Genomic DNA, 6,024 nt, shown 5'->3' with positions numbered 1-6,024 from the left:
TGGGCATAAAATGGTTGTAGTAAGCAAAAGAATTCTGGTTCGACTGCCACCTTTTCTGGATAAAATCCTGTACCCATCTTCTGACTTTCCAGAGCAGGTGCCACTGGCCTACCAACAAAAACTGATGGCATAATGCCTCAGCTTGCATTCACTGTTTTGCTAGCTCTATGAATATATTCTGAAAATACGCATTATGGATTCCAGACTGTCTGTGAACTCTAAAAAGATTCTCAGCACCCTACAGCCTCTCCCTGTAGGTATCTACAAGCTTTTATTTAGATCCAGAATGTAACTCATTTTAGAAATTATATTCTATTTCTACTGCAGGTGTGCTTGTATGACATGGATTGCGTGTGTAGACCATTTATAAAATATCTTTGTCGCTTCCCTCGTGCATGTACATGCCCAGAGTAAAAAGAATATGTAACACCTGAGGGTGGGATCAAAAAGTGAAATATGTTCACATGCTATGGTAAGTACATTTGCATCATTATTTATAAGTGGTCTGTCAGTCTAGCTGTCTAATCTGCTACTGATGTCAGGATCTTCATACCTCCCTCAGTCTTGCTGGATTTCTTCGCTGTCATTTTGTTTCCCAGGATCTGACTCTAGTTTGGCACAAGTTATCACAGTTATGTTTTCTGTGCATTCTCTTACTGGTTTATTTCAAAAAGTACAATGAGTCAATTATACTGTTGCCTGTTTCCTACATGTGGGGGAAAAGCTCTAATTGCTTTCTGTCAGTTGACCCAGGCATGGCTATTTCCTAAGTAATTTCTCTTCTCCAGCAGAATAATCTCCCACTGAGAATACTCCCTCCTCATTGTAGAAATATGTATTTTGGTGGGTTATAATTAATAACAGTGATGTTATTAATCTCCACAGCATTTTCTAACCTTTCAAAAATAAAAAAAAAAAAAAAGAAAATCTCCCATAACTTATAATGTTAAGGAATGAAATTAAGGCCCACTCCTTCCCTGAGGGGAAATAGGTTTCCTGCACAATTCTCGATTCTTTCCCACAATTAATAGAGCCTGCAGCAGTCTTTTAAAAGCAAAGCTAACTGTGGAGGAGTGGGAGGCAATAAGGATGGCATTACTTTACTGTGAGCCTTATTGCTCTTGCACATGGGAAGTGAAGAATGCATTCAGGGCAATGCTAATGGTAAAAGGTCTGTTTTGGACAGGAGCTGGCACATCTGTTGTGAGCACCACTGACGGATCACCCTCTTTTCTGATTCTGATCTGTGCTGACGTGCAAACGTCCATTTACCTGAATCAGTGCAAGGCATTGAGCACATCGAGCTGCTGCTCTCCTACTGCTTGCATTGATAATTCATCCTCTGCAGTAAAATTTGACAAGCATAAAGTTTTGAAAAGGTCAAGTTTAGGGTCTCCTGAGATTATTTTTGACCTTAGTTTTGACAGCAAATGAAGGAAATCACTAGCTGTGTGCATTTTGCAAGTCCATTAAGCAACTGAGGCCTGGCAAGATGCTGTTATTAGTAGGATTAGTGATAGCAACCTTTCCATAGCTAATGGAAGCCAGAGTTGACATTAGAGTCTGACAAATACAGACGAGCTTGTGTCACCGCAGGGACAAAATAAATACACGCAGCAATTGATTGTGGACAAATAGGGGCTTTCCAAACTGGAAACCATACTGCTTTGAAACCATGAGACCATATCCTGGTAGGATCTTTGATCTCTGAGGTATCAGCATTTCAGGAGGAGGCACTAAGGCTTTAACGAGGTTTGTTGTATGTTCTTCTTCATGGTGACCTGAAATCTCTGAACTGCTGGTCTAACAACTGTGGTGTCTTATCCAGCTGGAACAGGAAAATAATCCCCACTTTAAATATGACTTTGCAGGGTCAGATTGGAAGGTTTAAGGAAATATCCCATACCAACCTTTGCCATCTCCAAAGGCAACAGTAGGGATACAAATACTCCTCCAGGGAATGATCTGTGGGCTCACTCATTTGTACCAGCAATAAATTACATCTGTGGTTCTCCTACTAACAGGTGTGGTCTGAGAGGAGCCAGCCTCAGCGATGAAGGTACTTATGCAGTAAATATGTCAGAATCCATTTTCCATGTGCACCAGAGGAAGAAAGTCCTGTTAATTGAAGCTTAAGTAAAATGTAAGAACTCTGTGTTAGGAAATTATCGTGCTTGGCAGACTAACCACTCACAAATTAAATTTATAGCTGTGGATTGGTGTCCTCTTTCCCAATTTTACCCTGTTGATGTTAGTCTTCACAGGATAGTTACAGAAAGAAAATGAGGAATGAATGTAGCAGGGATACTGTGAACTTGGTATTAATGAAGGAGCCCTTCTTCTGAGGGCAAGAGGGAAGTTCAACATAAAATTTATGAACTGGCTTTTGACAATTTAGAGGCACTAATATAGACTTTGGCCAGATCAATATAAATATTATTTATTCATGCAACCTTACAGATTTTTAGTAGTGGCTTGGTTTGCTTTCATAAAAATATGTTGGTTTTACTAAATCTTTATTTCAGGTAGCAAATGAGGGTTCACTTTCTTTAAGATCATTCCTTTATTTCAGATTTTGATTTAGTCTATTTAGAAAGGAAGATAAATCCTTTGCAATGAAAAAGAGCACAATATGGGGACAAAACAGAGCTGGTGCCAGGGCTTGTACAGGCCCATAGGCTGGCCCACTTTTTTTGCCAGAGTCAGAGATCTTCTAGCCACATTCCCTTGCTGTCAGCAGTTCTGCCTGTGTGTCCTAGCTCTACCCATTCACCAATCAGTCAGCAGTGCTGATTTCTCCTGTCTGCATACCTGGCTCCAGCACAGCACTCCCAGGACAGGGAAATACCTCATTCCCCTCTTGGCACAGGGTCTTCAGCCCAGTTTTTTGATGGATATCTAGTAGCAACACATTTCCCTGCTGTTGCAATAGTAGCAAAAAGTAATGAGGGAAGACAAGAAATTTCAGTCAAAGAGAACTGATTTCACTTCAAAAAGAAAAAAAAAAAAAGATGTTAGAAAAAGATAATCTCAAGGCAATTCAGAAACTGTTGGAATTTCAGGCAGTATGGTGCTGGTTTGTTCCCTACTCAACTTCTATTTTGGCTGTACAGTATGTCAGTTTATTTTTTCTTTATAATTATTTTTAAACTCAACAGCCAGCCAAGGTAAATGAGTTCATCCTTAGAAACAGGCTATCATTTATTATGAATTGTCTTTTGTGCCATGTAAACTGTCCTTGCCTCAGGCATTTGTGCCTTTTAGCACTCTGTGGCCCCCAGAGCATAGTGATAAACCTTTGATACCTTGAAAATTATACCCTTTTTCTACATTACCACAAAATCCTCCAAACTGAATCAATACCAAAGGTGGCTATGATAGGAAGGAAGGAAGGAAGGAAGGAAGGAAGGAAGGAAGGAAGGAAGGAAGTTTCATAGTAGCAAGAGACATAATACAAAGAAAAGAACTCATTTAGGGAAGAAAAAAATATATAAAAGAATCAGTCTCTTAGGAGGTGAAATAAAATTTGAGTCTTGTGTTCTACTGTGACTATTTTATCTTTTGGAGGATTCCTTTCTCTAAGGGTGATCTTCTGGTGATATCTGCCTGTACAAGGAGCTTTGAAGTATACCTAAGGACTATGGGAGTGTGTCAGAGGATGCTTCAGAAAATGAGACATGATTTGAGCAGTGCTGCGTTTCAATATAGTTAGCATCTTGAGATGTTAATTAAGTCCACTTGGGAATATTGTTGAGAATATATAGTATTTTCTCTTAGAACCATGCCTTTAACATGCTTGGTGAATCCTCCTAGTGCACAAGTTTTGGACTGATCTGGGGCTATTTGTAGTCACCTGTAGCCACCACTCTCCCATTTGCTGACATTTTCACTCACTTTACATAAAGGATGACAGTGGGCAAATACAGCTGCGAGATTTGGGTCTGACTCGTGGCCATGTGGATGTGCACTGTGCCATGAAGAGCTATAAAAATTATGTCAGTGATGTTAAAATGTTGTAAGTACACGGCACAGCATTTTAGCTCTGAGGGTTTAAAGCAATACAGCATCTGCTGGATGGTTTCATTGTCACTGTCAATGACAGTGGGAGGTGGCAGAGGAAAGGCATCTGTCTGATTTACACTGAATTCTACTTGCAAGTGTTCCTAACTCCTATCTGAAAGGTTTCCAAACATTTATTAGTACTTTGTATAGGAGATAACAATATTTTCTCTTCTGTAAAGAAGAGCACAGTGACTGCATCTTGTCTGCAGCCCTTGAGCTGACAAAGGCAAAGTTTTAGAGAAGCTTCAGTTGTCATTTTGCTTAAATTAATTGAATTGCTCTGGATCCTGTGTGACATTAGCCTCCTGGTCTCCCCAGGCAAAAATCTCAGCACTCGGTTACTCTTGAGCTGGAGATACTTTCTCACAAGGTCCTTTCGTCAGAGCTCAGCAAGAGCTCAGCAACAATCAGTTAGTTCTCTTATCTGTTAGAAATAATGTGTTGTCAATACCCTGGGGTTGGAATCACTGGCATGGGTCAATTTTTTTAATATTAGAAGGTGTTGGAAAAGGTAAGCCTATTCAGTGCAATCGTTTTGCAAAAGCTACTTAGTGTTGCCACAGAGGAGCTAAACTTTACTTATTTTAAATTTTTGCAAAAACTTCATTTTTGACTTTGTTTTCATGACATGCCAAAATTTCCTTTTAAAGGGGCTTTGAAAGACGCAAGCATTAAACTGGAAGAAAAAGCCTTGCAATGGAAAAAACGTGGGATTTTTTCCCTTAGTATGGAAAAGAAAACATGAAAAAACGTTACCTTTTAAAAAATCTGAAATACACAAGTGCATGCAAGTAGTAGTTGACTGCCATTTTTCAGTCTACAAAATTATTGACATTGACTGCATTCAGTATACTCGTACAGAGTATGTGGTGTAAGATACACAAATATACTTAGGAAATAGGTGGATAGGGCTGCTGTTGTGCTGTTTCATTGACTTACCACATACATAAGGAGCCCACAAGTGTGTGTCTGTGCCACACAGTAGGACCAAGGACCGCACTAGAATTGAAATCTTAGCTCTTTTTTAATCATAGGTCATAAACCAATTTATCTCACACTAATCTTATAGATATTTACAATTAAATTGGATCTTGCCTCCTCTGAAGCCATCTCCTCCTTTGACTGTCTCTGAGCTTCTAGTGAAGAAAAATTACACTGAGCTCGTGTCATCCTTAGCAAGATATTATCCTGACATCAAATGCAGGGTCAAACAAGGGTAGGTGCCTTATTGCAAGAAGAAGAAGTAGCTTTTACAGGAAGCCTGTCTGGTGAGGTAAACATTCCCATCACTCCAGGTTCTTTCAGGGGAGTGCTAGCCAGCATCCATATGTTGTTATCAGTTCCAAGTGGCGCAAAGTCTAAAGGAAAAGCAAAGGCCCTATGGGCCTCCATAATACACCACAACCACACTGAAGGTCAGACAGATGTGTCAGTTTGAGAGTTGTATTTTTGAAACACTGAAAACCCTAAAATAACAAATTATGAGTATTCTAGGAAAGCAATATATTCTGTTCTGCAAAAAGAATATTTGATTTTTTTTTCTCGAAGCCATCTAGTAACTTGAACATTTCAAATATCATTCCTGAGAGACAATTCCAAAAATGTGAAGCACATTTTAAACTATGAATATAGTTAGGCATGGAAGAATGTCTACTGAATTGTGATGGATTCTTCATTCTTGAAAACTGTGGCATTAAAAATGATCATTCTTCCACAGAGGACACTCTTGTCCAAACAGAAATAATTCAGTCCTGAAAATCGCGTGATCTGTGTTGTGCTGTTGGCCAGACTCGACTGTCACAGTGGCACTCTGGGATTATTTATGGATGTATCTGTGTGGCACTGCTTACAGAAGAATCAGCACTCATTTTGTTGAAGAATTTTTATTGATGACTGGCTTTGTTTTAACTTTATTTTTTCTCAGTGTGCACCAAAACCCAAATTCTAATTACCAATTTGTAG

At 39.2% G+C, this 6,024-nt stretch overlaps 1 long non-coding RNA gene across 1 annotated transcript in view; it reads left to right on the top strand.

The window, feature by feature from the left end:
- Positions 1–207: 207 nt before the first annotated feature.
- LOC108448088 overlaps positions 208–6,024 on the top strand; it is an 11,442-nt gene continuing 5,625 nt past the window's right edge. The window contains exon 1 of the long non-coding RNA XR_001863875.1: positions 208–472. This is a non-coding gene — a long non-coding RNA (uncharacterized LOC108448088). The remainder of the gene's footprint in view (positions 473–6,024) is intronic.

Source organism: Corvus brachyrhynchos, unplaced genomic scaffold (genome assembly GCF_000691975.1).
Source record: "Corvus brachyrhynchos isolate BGI_N302 unplaced genomic scaffold, ASM69197v1 scaffold27, whole genome shotgun sequence".
Lineage (NCBI taxonomy): Eukaryota > Metazoa > Chordata > Aves > Passeriformes > Corvidae > Corvus > Corvus brachyrhynchos.
The sequence above is the reverse complement of the archived record's forward strand: the minus strand, read 5'-3'. Positions and strand labels throughout refer to the sequence as shown.